The sequence below is a fragment of the Nomascus leucogenys genome, chromosome 7b, assembly GCF_006542625.1.
Source record: "Nomascus leucogenys isolate Asia chromosome 7b, Asia_NLE_v1, whole genome shotgun sequence".
In the NCBI taxonomy this organism is placed as follows: Eukaryota; Metazoa; Chordata; class Mammalia; order Primates; family Hylobatidae; genus Nomascus; species Nomascus leucogenys.
In genome coordinates, this window is record NC_044387.1 from 26,321,788 (window position 1) to 26,340,071 (window position 18,284).

Consider the following 18,284-nt stretch of genomic DNA (forward strand, 5'->3'; position numbering starts at 1 on the left):
CTTCTAAGCAACACAAAATTTCTGGCTTCCCATTACACTTTCTTTCACTTTCCTTCTGCTAACTGAACAGTTCTTCCTTGTGAGAAATTCAACTCAGGGTAGTCAGATGAGCCAGTCTCTAGCTATCAGAGACCACCATCTCTCTGGCCATGTTGGTATAAGAGGTGTAGGGATACCAAGGCAACAGAATCCTCCCTGGAATTTCATTTGAATGGTTGAAAAAGTGGCTTCTTTTTTTTCTTTTCACTGGGAGAGTTGGTGTAAGAATATTGGAAGCCTGAACCTAGCACTGTCTGCTACTGGCCTGACGTCTTTGCCACAATATGGGAAGAGATTGCCTGGGAAAGAAGCCAACTCTGTGGAAAGCATAAGAAATAACCAAAGAAAGTGAGAGGAATATCCTCATGACACTATTTGAATCCCTAAACCCAGCCTAAGTGAGGTTTACTCCTTGGACAACCCTCCTTCTCCAACCAGTTATATGAGGATAAATGCCCCTTTGGTCCTGTAGCTTGAGTAGATTTCTGTCACTTGCAACTTGCAAATTTGTGACCAACATACCTGTGTGCTCACACACACACACACACACACACACATTTAACACTTGCTGTATTGGACATACAGGATGGCACATCTTATCTGAACAGTGTTGAAAGTGAACTTTTAAAAAGAAGTAAATTTTCTTGAATCATAGCCTGAGACAATGAAGGGGTAATTTAGGGGAAGGTAAGTAATAAGATGCACTATTAACCTAAAACAGTGTTTTTTTGGAAGAACCATATATTGCCACTTTTCTGTTCTATCTCAAGCCTTGATTGCCATGCTAAACAAAGTTTCAAACCAGATTCCAACCCCAGGTTTTTCTCGTTGACTCAAGTCCACTCTATAGTTGACTTAACCACGCTTCCTTTCTTTTTATCACATGCTCAGCCTAACCAATAAGTGAATGGTAAAGAATCATCAAATATAACTTCCTCCCAATTTGTAAATTGACATAAAACTACTCCATAAAATTAGTTGTTTGGAATTCCCAGAGCTGTGAGTGATACTTTTGCATGCCACCTTACTCTTAGAACACCTACCTCTAAGTTGCCTTTTTTGACCACATGCTGGAAGTTAGGTGTCAGTTACAAGCTGACTGTAGAAAACGGCAGGAAGGAGAGGGGCTTCTTCTCGGCCTCACCTTTAGGTAAACACAGGGTAAAATATCTTTTGGAAAAATGTATGTCTTCTCTTATTTAAGTAAAAGATGGTTTGATCACTTTTCTTTCAGGAAATCAAAAAGAAAAAACAAACTGAATCCTCACTGAGTGGAGGGGAAAAAAGAGCTCAGATTCTAAGGACAAGGCACAATCCATTAGGTATAGGGCAGAAGCTAAAAAAAGGAGAGGACTCTGATTAAAACAGAAAACCCAAAAGAGTATTTTTTTAGTGTAACAGTCTTTTCAGGACTTAAGTCATAACTACCAAACCTTACCATTTTGGTGCCTATTTAAAACACTTCCAACTTCCAGCACCTGCTATTCTTTGCTGAGGGCTTTCTCTGGCCGGTGGAGCCTGTTCTGCCTGTGTTCAGGGCAGGCAGCCAGAAGTTCTGGGGAATTAATGTTTGGAACCTCAGCACCCACAAGCACTGACTGACAGAGGTTGGCATGTAAATTTCCTAGCTTCCTTACATTTAAGGTGGAAACAATCTGAGCTGCGTATTCTATGTACTGTTTCTCATAGCTCCTCAGAAGGATTGACTTCCAATTGCTCACAGTGGTACCTTAACTGTCAATGCACCCTTTATTGTCCCTCTCACTTTCCTATCTAAATTTGCTACTTCTGTACTGTTGTTCCCTTCAATTAACTCCAAGCCAATTCCAAATCCTTGTCCCAGGGCCTGCTTCTTTGGGATCCTAAAGCAGGGCACTCACTAATGTTAACTGTTATCCTAGTCCCCATCTCATTCATGGCCAATTAAAGATGGCCACAAAATCTTTGACACTCCTGCTATGGACAGGGGGATCTAAGGCTCTTCTGAACCTGGGCCAAATAATTCATAATTATTATTCTATCCAAACAATATTTGTTTACATAAGGCACTATTATTTCTTGTTTCTTTTTTCACTACTTCTATTTATATCTTAACCCTGCTTTCTGGACACTCAATTTCATTCTTCCTGTAGTATAATAAATAACATTTAGTATATATTTTGTTAAGGATTTGTTTGCACTCACAACTCATGGTGTTTGTTTTTCTAGAATATACTTTATTTCACTACCATTTCCTTAATAAATGTTTATCTGGATATAAAATTTGGCTAAATGACTAGATATAAAATTTTAAGTTGCTAGTTATATTTTCTCAGTGTTTTAATTCTTCTTCACTGTCATTTGTTTCTATTGTTGGTGTTAGCAAATGTGCTAAGTTTCATTTTTTGTAAGTAATATTTTATGTGATTGCTTTTAAACATACTTTTGCTTGAATGTTCTGTATTTGATTAAAGTGTGTCTAGATGCAGAGTTCTTTTTATTCATTCTGTTTAGGATGCGCCATGATTCATGAACATAAGAAATCAAGAATTTCTTCATTCCAGAAAATTTGCAGGAATTATGTGTTCCATGTGGTCTCTTTCCTACTCTCTGTATTCACTCTTTATTTTCAATTAGAAATACATTGGTCTATCTCATCCATTCTTCCATTTCTCCTAAGACTGCTTTCTTTATATTTTACACTTTAATTCTCTGTGCTTCATTCTGAGTAATTTATTCAGCTCCAGTTTCCAGTTCGTTCCTTTTCAATAGATAAATTTAATTTTCTATTTAACCCTTCTATTAATGTTTCCATCCTTACATTTTTCACTGCGATAACTTCTTGTTAGTTTATTTTTTGTTCTGATTTTTCATAGCATCTTGTTTCTTAGTTGTGTTTTCAGTCTCATATTTTATTTTTTAAGACATTTATACATTTATTTTATAATTTCATTATCTGATAATTCTGTGTTTAATTGTGCTGTTTGTTGTCTCTGCTGATTCTTATTTATTATAATTTGCATTTAATATATGCATATAATATTGCATTTGCAGTTGTGAATTAATCTTCAGGAGAGTTTTTCTGTAAGAACCCCATGCAGCCTGGACTGTGAGTGCTTTGTTTTTAGAAAGCATTTACATTTGCTTCTTTCAGTGATAGGGCACTAATAATAACAGATAATTAAGCTGTTGGCCTTATATGTTCTTGACCTGTCTGGCAGTATAAATTAAAACCTCAACATTTTATGAAGGCAAGAATTTGGTTACAGACACATACAAGTTTTTGTTGTTTTCTTGAGAGCCAAGGAATAGGTAAGGATGTTCAAGCATTCTAGCTTTATGCAGTGTCATCTAACTCTCTAGCTAGACAAATCCTAGTGCTCTGTCTTTGTGGGAATGTGGAAAACCAAGCATCTTGTTGACCTACATCAACAAAAACACCCCCATGCAAAGCACAGCTTCAGTGCCCACTTTTCATGCATATCACAGCTTTCTCTTTGTGGCTTCTTGGCATTTTCCTTATTCTTGTTAATTAAAATATGTATTTAAAAGTATTTATTGTATGTTAGCCAATGTTTCTAGATGTTTTCGAGTGGAAAGGATTTTGTATCTTCTATGAAGTGGAGCCATAGGAAATGTCTATTTTCTTTATCTGTCCAAAACAGTTCAACATCATTGACTTCATATAGTTCAACCTAATAATTATCTTTTTTTTTTTTTGAGATGGAGTCTTGCTCTGTCGCCCAGGCTGGAGTGCAGTGGTGCAATCTCGGCTCACTGCAAGCTCTGCCTCCCAGGTTCACACTGTTCTCCTGTCTCAGCCTCCCGAGTAGCTGGGAGTACAGGCGCCCGCCACCACACCCAGCTAATTTTTTGTATTTTTAGTAGAGACAGGGTTTCACCGTGTTAGCCAGGATGGTCTCGATCTCCTGACCTCGTAATCCACCTGCCTCAGCCTCTCAAAGTGCTGAGATTACTTACAGGCATGAGCCACCACTCCCGGCATAATTATCTATATTTCTGAAAATGAATATCTCCATAGTCTTTCATTCTGTTAAATAAATGGCATTTACTGGAAATAGCAGCTAGTTTTTGGTGGTTTTGTCAAGTAGTTGCCTGATACTTGGATAGAATTTATGGACTATTTCTGAACAAGGACTATTTTCATGTTACATCAGATTCTCAGTTGCAAAATATCACAATCAAATCTTCAGGGTTGAATGATTTAATTTTGAGAGTGGCAAATAAACCCCCAAATAATTCTTCAGTTGCATTTAGTTAGGTATATGTAATTTAACATACATTTTAAAACGTGTTGGTTTCTTTCATCAACAAGTGAAGAAAATACATGTTGTGGGGGAACTAAACTCTGAGTAAGCTAACCATTTGCATCACAGTTTAAGAAACCTTTATATTTATCCTGAATTTTTAAATTTGACATATGTTGATCCATCAAGTGATAGATTCTGGCTACCCCAGAAAGAGTAAATTTACTAACTTTGTCATTGAGATGAATTGGTAAGATATACGAAATTTCAAAAATGGTCTTTATAAGCATTTTCACTGTCATGAATAAGTGATTTTTGTTTATTTCCTAATTGCATTTCAAAATCATTACACCTTTTACGTTCTCAGTACTGCAGGATAGAAAAGCAAATTCATGACTCAATATGCATTTTTTCAGAGAGCACACTAAAAGAATGCAGAAAACATGACCATAATTTGGTCTTCTTTACAATTTTCTCTGTTTCTTTCAACAGTGGATTAAGATCAGCCAGCATATTTTTGAGTCATAAATATGTGGAGATTTAAAAAGTGTACATATTGGCATTGCATTATAGCCACCTCCATTCAGTTCATAAAATAGCCCTTAATTAAGTAGAAACCTTTTCTCATGTATCATGGTGTTTCAGTAATAAAAAAAAATGATAAGAATTTCTCTCTTGTACACATACAATACATAAGGCAAGTTGGCTTACACTTTACACATCAGTGTTTCCTCTATAGATAAGCTACATAAATGATGGCATATTGGATGGTGAAAGCACCTCTAGTGTGTACTTCTGATATGCAAAGACAAACCATGTCAGTTTACAAGTGTATTGTATTTTGTTCTGTTTTCCCTTATGATGATTCACTGGCTGTGAAGCTTTTAAACAATCGTGTGACTGATCAGCAGCGGTGGCTCACATCTGTAATCCCAGCACTTTGGGAGGCCGAGGCAGGTGGATAACAAGATCAAGAGATCAAGATCATTGTGGCCAACATGATAAAACCCATCTCTACTAAAAATATAAAAATTAGCCAGGCGTGGTGGCGCGCACCTGTAGTCCCAGCTACTCCGGAGGCTGAGGCAGGAGAGTAGCTTGAACCTAGGAGGTGGAGGCTACAGTAAGCCGAGGTCACACCACTGCACTCCAGCCTGGGCAGCAGAGCAAGACTGTCTCAAAAAAAGAAAAGTATGACTTTTTTATTATAAAATGAAAATTTGAAATGGTATAACTTTGCTGAGTTTTGTTTTCTTCTCATCTATTTGAACAAAATTAATTAATTTATACAGAAAATGATAATTTTTATCATGTTCAGGTAAAACTCAATTACCACAGAGGTCATTACACTTTATTTTAAATTGGCACATAAACTGTGAAGCTTCCTTGTAACTATTTGCCAAATGTTCCTAACAGTTTAGGCGTTGCAACTCAGCATAAATGATTACCAGTTTAATAAATCTAATTTAAAACACCCTTCTTTGAAATTTCCATTTGCAATTTTCTTTTTCTGCTGCCTTTATGAAATCATTACATGCTCAGAGATTTTGTTCTGAGAACAAACAAATTCACATTCTACATTCTACCACAGACCTAATCACTGCTTATATTTATTGCTTTATGTTTTATAGTAGTTATGATCATATTTTATCACTATCTTCATGCTTCAGTGAGTGACTTTTAAGCTATTGATCCTTTTCTGTGAATTGGGGATACAATAAAGCAATACCCGAGTTACAATAAAAATGCAAATTTAGCAAATTTAATTAATAAAATTCAATTTATATGAAAATATCTTAGTCATGACAAATTAGTCCTTGTTAAATGAATGTTAGCCTAGACCAACTGTACCACACAGTACTTGTAGTCCATTATTAAAAACTTAATAATAATTATGGGTGTAATAGAATTTCTGTGAAAATAGTTAATCTCAAATTTTAAATGTATGAAATATATATATGTGAACCAAAGGTTTCATCTTTTCATATTCATAGAAAATAGTCAAATCCCTGTTGGATAATTGATAGTCTGCCAGAAACTACACTTTTAAGAAAATGATTCCAGACAATGGAGAGCCATTCTGCAGAGGAGAGACATAATTTTCATAAGCAAAAAGTAGTCCACAGCTTATTTAAAAGGCTCAGATGATAAAAAATAGGGCACGAATTAGGGCAGAGGAAATGGTTATGCAGAAAGAGGTAATGCAAAGGAAACAGGAAATGATAAGCAGATATTTAATGCAGAGCCATTTTTTGGTATAAAAATTTTTAGTCTCCATTTTAAACCTATAGTTTTTCTTTACCCATTCTAATTAAGCATCTATGGCCATCAGCCTTCTGAAACAGGAAAGTACTACATCATGTCTATGCTCCCCAATACAATGATCAGAGATCTGCCCCCATCCACTTCACTAGATTTATTAACAGCATTGGCCTCACATGAAACACTATCCTCTTGGTTTTCATGATATGACACTTCCCTCTTCCCTATGCCTAGAGCATTCAACTGAGCCCCCTGATTCAAAGAGTCAACTACTTACTTAGCATTACCATTTTCATTTCTAATAACTATCTATAAAGTGAACTCTTAATTAATACCCATATCCTTTGCTTTCCTAGTTTTTCTCATTTCAGTAAAAGTCACCAATGCTGACCCTATTACACAAGTCATTCTTCATCACCTGCCTATCATTAAAGCATGTCAACTCCAGCTCCAAAACATACCCAAAATTCATCTCCACTGTGACCACTCTAAGCCTAGCCACCATCAACTATCAACTAGGCTGCTTTAAAAGCCTCTTAGCTTCTTTGTTAGCTTGTAGTCCATTCTTTACATCAGAAGCCACAGTTATCTTCTAGAAACATAAATGAGATCATGCTACCTCTTTACCTAGAACTCTTCTAAATAAGGACTAAAAGATTTTACATGAATTCAGCCAAGTCCACAACTCAACTTCTTTTACTAACATGCCCCCAGCTTGCTAGGCTTTTGTCACACTTACTCTCCTTTTGCCCCAACAAGGCAATAAATCTGGTTCCACCTTATGGGCTATTCACTTTGTATTCTCTCCCTAGAATACTCTTGCCTCTGATCTTCATATGCCTGCCTTTTTGGAACCCTTTGGATCTTCGCTATGAAGTCATCTACTTAATGAAATGTTTTCTGATTAACAAAATTATCATGGCAGTAACTCTCAAACATATTTACCCATCTTAATTTCTTCACAGTAACTTTAATTATCCAAAATTAGCTTTACATATATATAAAATTTATTAGTTTGTTGTCTGTCTTTTTCCTGCTAGAATGAATGCTGCATGAGTCTAGGAACTTTTTGTTATGTGTTATTACACTGCCAGAACCCAGAAGAGCACCCACCAAAAAGAAAACATTTAAATATTTGTGGCATAGACAGCAAGTTAACGAATGGATAATTTGGTAATCAAAACAATATGAAATGTAAGGAGTAACAAAGAATTAACAATGACTGAAGCTGAGAGTCTAAATGACTAAGTAAACAGTGATGTCATTAATGTGAATACAAAACTCAGCTAGAGGATGGAGTTTACAAGAGACATCTTGAATGGGCCAAATAGCAGGTACCAGAATATCCACATAGTGGTTTTCAGTAGTTTGAAGCTCAGTGGAGAGACTGGGACAAGATACACAGCACTGGATTCATTTGAATGCAGATAATAGTTATAACTGAAGTAGTTGCACTCACTAAAAGAAACCATACAGAAGAGAATGACAAGCTCTGAATGTCAAGGAATGAAAAACATTAACAATCAGAAACCTAAGAGTAGAAAAGCAAATTCAAATTCACGTAAGCCATGGATGAGGTGAGGAGACTCTTACACAGGCAGCAAATAATCAACATCGCCAACCATGAAAAGTGTTCAGTAAATGCTGAGTAGGATGGAACTAGGAATTTGAGCTAGACTAATATAGTGATATTCGAAGTCAGTTTATAAATATTGGAGAGTGAGAGCAAGATGAAGTACTAAAGACAGTGAACTACTCTTCCAAAGTATGGCACTAGATGGTAGGAAAACTATGGAATGCCAATTTGAATATCTTTTTAAGATAAAAGAAACAAACAAGTCAAGAAAAACTGGTCTGAGAAGTGGGAGGATTAAAGATGAAAGTCAGAGGGCTGTTAAGATGTAACCGAGAGGGCAGGCAAAACGGGTGTCAGTATCGTGACAGGGGAGTGAGTGAAGCCACACTCTGAAACCAGTGATGGCGTTTATCACCTAAACATCGTGGAGGTAATGTGGGTAGATAAATAACATGTCTCATGGACTGAAGCTCTATGAAGATCATGTTAAATAAGAACTTTCAGCAGGACAGCATAAGTGTTATCACTAACAAATTGTCCTTGACAGTTTCACTACTTACATAATCATTGTGAACTCTCTTTTGAGTTCTGCTGAAAATACTTGCTCACCCATCCTAAACAGCCTTATTTCCTACACCCTCTTTAATTCAAAAGGAAAAAGTATGGCTAACAAACAGTTACATAAGAAAATATTTTAGAGCACATTTTTAACCTAGTTTTACTTAAATAATTATAGGATGACAGCATGCCCAAGACAGACCCAGTGTAAATATTAATTGCACCTCTTTTTCACCTTAAATGTACTCCAGTTTTAGATGACAAATATTATGATTTATAGTATCCTAAAAAATACATAATAATATTATAATATGTAATATTTTAACAAGAACTTACGGTATAGCTAAAATACAAGATCACATTTCAACAATACTTAGTGATTCACAACCAAAAACAAAATGAGTAACAGAATTTATCCAAGTTGGTGACTTGTCAGGTCGTCATGGAATAAAATAATATCCACATATAGTGAGGAGCATGTGCCAGGAACTGTTCCACACTGTTAATGTGTGTGGTTTCATTTACTCTTCACACTAAGCCTAAAAGAGAGGTCTTTTATAATTGCCACCAAGCAAGACTGGGAAATTAACTAACTTGACTAAGGTAATAGCAAACAATGGACCTTATAACCAAAAGAAGACAATTTGTGGAATTTTAAGGTATTGGTGAGTGCAGAAGTAAAATGATTGGGATGTAGTTTAGGAGATAAATGAAGCCAGTGGGAGACTCTATATTAGGATAATCAAAAACAGACAAGAGTTGAACATAGGGCAAAACAGATATTCAACAGAAATAAGAGGCTAACTGAGCAGGCAATTAAAAGGCTGTGGTCAAAGAAAAGGATTTGAAAATTTGAGGCCATGTCCATAAAATTACATTAAATTTTGACAGACCTGAGGAGTAACCATGCTTGTGAGTGCCTGGACCACATTGGTAAAGCAGAGGAAAGTTTTGGAAGTTAATGAAGTCAAGAAATTATAAACCAGAAAGTTAATCTGGGAAATATTGATTCCTAAAACTAATATAGAAGTATTAACATATCAGAGGGAGAAGTAGAAAAGAAGAAATGATGCTTTTATGAAACAAACATTAGGCAAAGCCTTATTTCCATATTTCTTTTTTTAATTTTTTTTATTATACTTTAAGTTTTAGGGTACATGTGCACACACACATACATGTGCACACACATATATGCACTTAGTCATATTAAAATTTTTTGAATCTAACAACAGGTATTAAAGAGAAAAATTTAGAAATGTAAAATTGGATGTTTAGCAAATGCATCTTTTCTTGATGATACTACATAACTATTAATATGCTAAGAATAACTTTGTCTAATTACCAATTAGAATGTTTTAAATATAGTTTGAACTTATCAATATAAAAATAGATTTACATTTCCATTAGTTCAAAACTAATTTCCCATAATGATCAATGTACTCTGGTGTATAAAATCTATATGATCTCTCAAATAAAGAGTCAATCTCCACTGACCTAATTATGTAAAGAGAGAGAATTTGCTTTGCTTTTATTCAAAAACTGTTTATTTCTTTCAGATGTCCCTCGATGGAAACAGATTTCGTAACTTAAAAAGGAAACTCACTTAATCAACTGATATTGTTCATCCCTTTGTTTGTTCCAATAATTGCTACATTTTTAACACCAAAGGAAAAATTACTGAGCTTGTCCTTAAAAGACTTTTTCTCATATTAAAACAGGAAAGATTATACTTACACATAATTTGAAATAGTGATAAACTCCTGCCACCATTATACAGCAGCCTTATGAAGAAGCAGCACTTGTGGTACTTAAAGAGTTTAGAAAAGTAAATTTGTCAGTGCTCATTTCACCCCCCTCAAAAACAAACAAGCAACACCATTGTTTGTTAATAGTAAAGGGCTGTTGAGGAATAAATTTCATTGAATATGAACTCACTTTTCCAGCTCTTCCCATTAGATTCATCAATTTGGATCAATTTTTAGTACAATATACTAAAAGCTGACTTGCACTGTTTAGCCTATTAAAATTAATTCCTTTTTTCCTTTTGCATTTAAAATTTTAAAGGCTATTTAGTTGTGTTTCAGGAATCAAAGAACTTAACTTTTACAATTTAGATTTATTGATAAAACACTAAAGTTGGTTAAGAAGAATCTGAAAATAAACAGAAAATTCTGAAAGTTTAGTGTTAAGATTCAGTCAATGTTGTTGAGTAACCTTATACATTCCTAACCCTCCTGTCCTTAAGTGTCTCTACTTCAACTAGTAGAAAAATTTCCATATTTGCATTGCCTTTTTTTTTTTTTTGGTTTCTAGACAGCAAAACTATCTAGAAACTGTCAGTTTCCTATAGTTTGGGGGACACCCTGAAATACTATAGACATTTTTTTTAACCTCACTTGAAGTTTCGAGATTGCTTTTTGGAAAATTCCAAAATACCTGTCACATTTCATATTGAAAGCTATTTACAAAATGGTAGTGCATTTTCCCAACATCCTTCAGAGGTCACTAAATGCATTTTCATTTTCACTTTTAAACCGTGTCTACATTATGACAAGGCAATCCAATGAAAAGTGAAAAATATACTCAAAAGAATGTTTTCTTTAAACCATAGCAAACACTTTCATTAGAGGATTTTTCTATCCACCTTTAGTTTTGAAAATATTTATTTCTGGAAATATTAAGCCTTCTTAATCTTTAAGTGATTAATTTTAAAACTACATTTAAAAACACAGAGAAAACTTAGTTTGCAGAATCTTCTATTTTATTCATTTCAAGGTATCTTTCCATAGCCCCAGTCAATGTCCAAGTCCAATTCTAACTCCAATGGGAAACCTTCAAAATATAGACTAAATCAGTCCCTTTAACAATAAATATCATTTTCATTATTCTTCATTCTGTTTGCATTTATATCTCTTTCCACTAGCATAAGCTTAAGTATCCCAATGCATGCATTAATACAGACTCAGTCTGAAAAACTCCTATTTTTCTGAGACTGTTGAAATATTTTAAGGTTATAAACAATATATTCTTAATTATCCATATGTCAAATATTGCAGTGTATTAAAGAGTTTTACCTACCACCTACATGAGCAGATGCTTTCATAGCTGTATTAAATTGTACCTTTCTTAGTGACTATAACCAGTCCAGTGTAAGATTATCTCTGCTCTTTGAAAGCACAATATTAGAGTAGTTCAGCATATAAACTTTAGGCCCAGGTTGCCCAGGTGAGTCTAGAATCTGGCAATTAATATCTATGTGTCCTTGGGTAGGTTATATAACCTCTATTCTTTTCTGTATCTTCATTTATTGGAGATAGTAATAGAACATACCCTGTCAGGTTAGTTTGAAGATTAAAGGAGATAATGTACACATTTTTCTTATTAGGAACCAGAGTTTCCAACACAAAATCAGAGCTCAGGCTTAATAAATCTTATCTGGTTGTGTGTAAATACAAAGCTATTCAAACCTGGTTCACACTTGAGAACAGATTGTATTCAAAAGTGGCTTCATATCTGAGTTCACTCTAATTCTCTTTAAATGAGAGATCCACAGTAGTTTGATAATAAGCTTTGTTAATTAAAATGGGCTCAACATTAGAAAATATGTTTAGTAGAAAGTAGAAGTATAAACTGTTTCTCTATGTTCTCTCTGTCATTTAAAACCTCAGTACAAATCCATTCCTTGAATGTTATACAGATGATGTCTTGATAAGTGTCCTATACACTGTTTGGGTTGCTTTAACAAAATACCATTGGCTGGTGGCTTAAGCAAGAAACATTTAATCCTCAGAGTTCTGGAAGCTGGGAAGTCCAAAATCAAAGTATGGGTAGATTCAGTGTCTGGTTAGGGCCACTTCCTGGTTCATACACAGACAATTCCTCATTGTATATTCACATGGCAGAAACCAGAGAGACACAAATTGTCTATGTACTTTTATAAAGCCACTAATTTCCTTAATAATGATTCTGCTCTCATGACTTAATCTCATCTAATCCTAACTACCTTCCAAAGGCCCCACCCCTAAATACCATCACATTGAGGGATAGGGTTTCAGCTTACAAATGAGGGAAGCACAAACATTCAGCCCACAACGATAAGTCCACAGAGTTACTTTTGTATTTTAGCTTATTAATCTCAACCACTTCAAATATTAACAATTCCAACCATTCTGTATGCTAGGAAATCAGAGTCTCAATCTAAAGAAGCTTCCTCATTCAATATCAAGCTGTAAAAAATAATTCTTTCAGTAGAGGAGGCTAAATGAGACAGAATCAGGTCAACACAACAGCAGTGTTAATCTTTTATCACTTTTAGAGATAGAGTTCAGGTTGTTTTATATTATTTTGATAGATATAAATGCATGTTTATAAAATGTACACGTCACTGAAAATATCCAACAATTTTATATCCAACATTTGCTTGAAAGCACAGTTTTCATTATATATTCTCATAACTTTTATCAATATACTAGTACTATGTACATAAAGAATGAAGGCACGCACAGTTTTCTTCCCATTACTCCTACCTAGTTCTGAATGCTATAGAATGACATCCATTTACTCCCAACCAATAGTACAAGTTGTGTTCACTAAATATATTGATTTACTTCATTATAGTAGGCAGAATTCTAAGATGACCTATTGTTACACCCTGAATAATTATCTCTTCGTGAATCTGTGTAGGACCTGTTACTTGCTTCTAACCAATAGCATATGAAATAGGTCTGATGATTAGGTTATGATATGTTTATAAGACTCTACCTTGCTAGCACAAAAGAGTGACCCTCCTGCTAGCCTTGAAGAGGTAAACTGCTATATGAACTGCCCATGGAGAGGGCCAAGTGGCAAGGGAGTGCAGGCCTCAGAGCAGCCTTCAGCAAAAGCCAGAAAGAAATCAGGGCTCTCAGTCACATAACTACAAGGAACTGAATTCTGCCAACAACAGAAGTGAGCTTGGAAATAGATTTTTCCCAGCCAGGACTTCAGATGAGCATGCAGCCCTAACAAACAACTTCTCATAGCTTTGTGAGAGCCTGAATATAGAACTCAGGTAAGCCATGCCCAGAATTGTGTACTACAGAAACTTTGTGGATAATAAGTGTATATTGTTTTAAGTCACGAATTTTGTGGTAATTCACTAACAGCAACACAAAATTAATAAATTCATTGTTCTAACTCACAGTCTGAAAAATCAGGAAATAACAAGAGGGAGTCTTCATTTTTGCAATTGCCCCAAACATCCATAGTTGCTTTCCTCTCATGTCTGGCTAGATTTCTATCAAATCAGGTAGTTTATAATCTCCTTTCTTTATCCCCAGATATCCTTTGGTAAGAGTATGCACAGTGACTTTTTAAAAAGAAAACAATGTATTATTCCGTGTCCCAATTTTCTGCCACCAATCATTTTGCCCATCTCACTGAGCTGTACTAAATTCTACATATAGCAGTTGGGGAGTAATTTAAATAACTCAAAACATTTTAAATAAGAAGGAGATTGATTATGTCAAATGACATCAAGCTTATCAGTAGAAAAGCCTCTAGGCCCTACAGACTAAAACTCCAGCTCAGCTTCTCTGTAATTCTTTTAACAATTTCTTTTATCAGTTCGTTTTATCCTACAGCAGATTCAGGAACCACATCTAGACACGACATGTTTGGCATTCAAAGAGGCACTGTTCTTTTCATTCTCTCTCCTTTCTATCTCTCCAAAAAATAACTTCCTCAGAAAGCCCCCAGCAGACTTATTCATATCTCGTTGGCCAGAATTAAGTCTTGGTCACAACTCTCTCTTAAAATGATCATTGACAAGCCTTAACCAAATCCTTACCCAGCGATAGGGTTGCCTTCCCTGAAGATTAGATAATGTGATCAAAATAGAATTTCATCAGTGGGAACACAGAAATAAGAAAGCAGCTTAGGGAAAGATATTTGAAGAAGTTATACCTGTGTGGATATTAAAGATCAAGTAAGCAACAGTCTGGCAAAAATTGGCAGGAGAAAGTGAAAGTAAAGTTAGGTGCATGAAAGATGATCAGGCCCAAATTAGGATAAGTGAGTTTGGATGAAGGGAGGATGAGGAAAGGGAAATGATTTGTGAAGTATTTCGGTGGAAAATTAGGAAGTTTGAAAAATCTGTTATAAAATATTCAACTCCCCCAAACACTGCACAAACCAACTTTCTGCAACTGGTTCACTTACAAAATTTAATTACTTCCAAAGATAATCTGTGAAATCTCAGAAATACACATTATTCATGTTAAAGGTCACAAATGAGTTAATTTCTTCTAACTGATCTGAATATTTCAGACTTGAGAGCAACTAAAAAGTGACCAGTACACTAATTGCAAATACCAGAGATAATTGATTCAAAATATGAGAGTCACTTAAGCATGAACAGCCTTCATTTCAAGATAGAAAATCAAAAGTAGGCTGGGCACGGTGGCTCACGCTTGTAATCCCAGCACTTTGGGAGGCCAAGGCGGGGGGATCACAAGGTCAGGAGATCGAGACCACGGTGAAACCCCGTCTCTACTAAAAATACAAAAAAATTAGCCGGGCGTGGTGGTGGGCGCCTGTAGTCCCAGCTACTCGGAGAGGCTGAGGCAGGAGAATGGCGTGAACCCAGGAGGCGGAGCTTGCAGTGAGCCGAGATTGCGCCACTGCACTCCAGCCTGGGCGACACAGCGAGACTCCGTCTCAAAAAAAAAAAAGAAAACCAAAAGTAGCAACTATGAAAGCAAATTGTCCTCTTACAAAAGTCCCCTTATATAATTTTAAGTTATCTATTCCTTTAGAAAAAAATCTTCAGCTGGCACTGGAAAAAGATTCATGTCATTTAAATATCTAGCGTAAGGCTTTAAACTGTTGTGCATGTGAATAATTTTGTAAAGTTCAAAATAATTATATATGACTCCCCATAATTAAAAAATAGTTAAATTTAAAAAAGACAATTAAAGCTGAAGTAAAATGATCTGCGTTAAAATCGTAAAATCATCATTGCTCTAATTATTAGCACAACCCATTTTTAATCTATGACATTTACAAAGCAAGAGATTTTACTCATCCAGTCTTATTAGCATAATAATCATTGCACTTTACATGGCTTTAACAATAAATTCTTTCCTTATATTTAAGTTTTGCCCAGACTAACAGATTAAATATGTATTGAACTGAAAGGTTAAAGCCCGTTCATTAATTCTGTTATTGTTTTTCATAAGCCAAATTCTTCATTTGGGTACCTCTTGACTTTGTAGCATCGATTCTAATCATTTTCTAGTAATGATCCGCAACCTGACATGAGATAATGCCTTTGGGCATTTTTACTTGTAAGAAACCTCAACCCTTAACCCCTTTCATTTCCTTTGCATAATCACTTGCATAGATCTTCCTACATTTGGGATGTGTGTGCGCGTGTTTAGGTTGAATTTCAATTTTATTATATTGAAACTAATTCCTTCTTGATTTTCTTTTTCTCAACATTTTGTTTTGTGTCTCCATTCCTATACCTGCTGCCCTTGAGGTTTTTTCCCAGTGACTGGCCTTCTTTTTTTTTTTTTTTTTTTTTTTTTTTTTTTTTTTGAGATGGAGTCTCGCTCTGTCGCCCAAGCTGGAGTGCAGTGGCGCGACCACGGCTCACTGCAAGCTCCTCCTCCCGGGTTCACACCATTCTCCTACCTCAGCCTCCCAAGTAGCTGGGACTACAGGCGCCTGCCACCACGCCCAGCTAATTTTTTGTATTTTTTAGTGGAGACGGGGTTTCACCGTGTTAGCCAGGATGGTCTCGATCTCCTTTTGATCCGTCCGCCTCGGCCTCCCAAAGTGCTGGGATTACAAGCGTGAGCCACCGCGCCCCACTCCCAGTGACTGGCCTTCTTGCCTGCACTTATGTGGTCCCTACTTAGAAGAGACACTTAATGATTTTGATGGACTTTCTGATGTGCATGAGCAAACCACTATTCTTTTTTTTTTTTTACACCATTGTATTCATGATTTGGTATAACCGTGGCACTAAAATATAACTGTGGGAAAGGAGTATAAACTCTTTCTTTTACTGTACACATTCTGTATATTAGGGGTCCCCAACGGATCTGGGCCTTACAGCAGGCAGGGAGTGGTGGGTGAGCAAGCAAAGCTTCATCTGTATTTACAGCTGCTGCTCATCACTGGCATTATTGCCTGAGCTCTCTGCCTTTTGTCAGATCACATGAGGCATGAGATTCTCATAGGAGAGGGAACTCTTTTGTGAACTGTGCATGCAAGGGATCTAGGTGGTTGCGCCTGATGAGAATCTAATGCCTGATAAACTGTTACTGTCTCCCATCACTCCCAGATGGGATCGTCTAGTTGCAGAAAAACAAGCTCAGGGCTCCCACTGATTCTACATTATGGCGAGTTGTATAATTATTTCATTATATATTACAATATAATAATAACAGAAATAAAGTGCACAGTAAATGTAATGTGCTTGAATCATGCCGAAACTATTCCCCACCACGGCCCCAGCCTCGTCCATTGAAAAATCGTCTCCACAAAACCGGTTGCTAGAGCCATTGGGGATCACGGCTCTACATTATATTTTCATTTGTTATACACAATTTCACTGAAAGAGCTATTACAATGCAATGTAAGGGTTCTCCGACTGCACATTATACGGAGATTGGTGCCACATAGTCATCAGTCTCCCTTGAATGTGCACTGGGCTTCTTTTCTTAGAGTCACCCTACTTCAAGTTCATTCTTTCTGTAACTATTCTTTAAAAAACAGAATCCTTCTCATTGGTTCTACCTATTTTCCCAAGAATTGATCTTTCCCCCAAGAATTAATTTTCTTCATCTCAAACAAAGAATATATAATATTTATCTCTTCCAAACTAAATTCAATTCGATTGGTTACTCCTTTCTTCAGTGATGATTTTAGTAACACAGCATTCTCTTCAGACTTCTTTGAGACTTTCCTTTCCTTCAGACTGGGTTCATTTCCTCAGACCTAGAGTCACACGATTCCAACTGGTTTCATTGCCCATTGATTTTTCTGCTGTTGGTCCAGTATTAATCACATCAACCTTATCACTACCCATATTTGCTCCACACATAGTTTCAAAAAAAATATATATATATATATATCTACAATGAGCTGAAACTCTGTGTATTTTAATGTCTGTTTAGAAGACAATGTAAGTGGTCATATTTTAATATTAACCTAAATTCCGTTTGAAATTCTTCATTGATTTTCCATTGAATTTAGAATAAAATGGAAACTTCATCATGGCCTACAGGCCCTGTGATATTTGGCCTCTATTTTCTATCTCCTTAATTTCTTAACACTGATCCTTCCCCCTGTAATGCAGCCTGGACAGGTCTTATAAGTCATTTAGTGTCGCTCTGCCTCCCCTAGGATGTTTTCCTCAGATGGTTGCTCATCTGTTTGTGAGGTACTTATCTCTTTCAGCTTAAATATCACCTCCCTAGAGAACTTTTCTTGACCCCCCTATCTAAAAGACAACCACATGTATTGCCTAGCACATCACCCTTGTATTTGCCTTGCATAATTTATAATTACTTTGCATATTTGTTTGCTTATTTACTGTCATAGAATGAAATGTA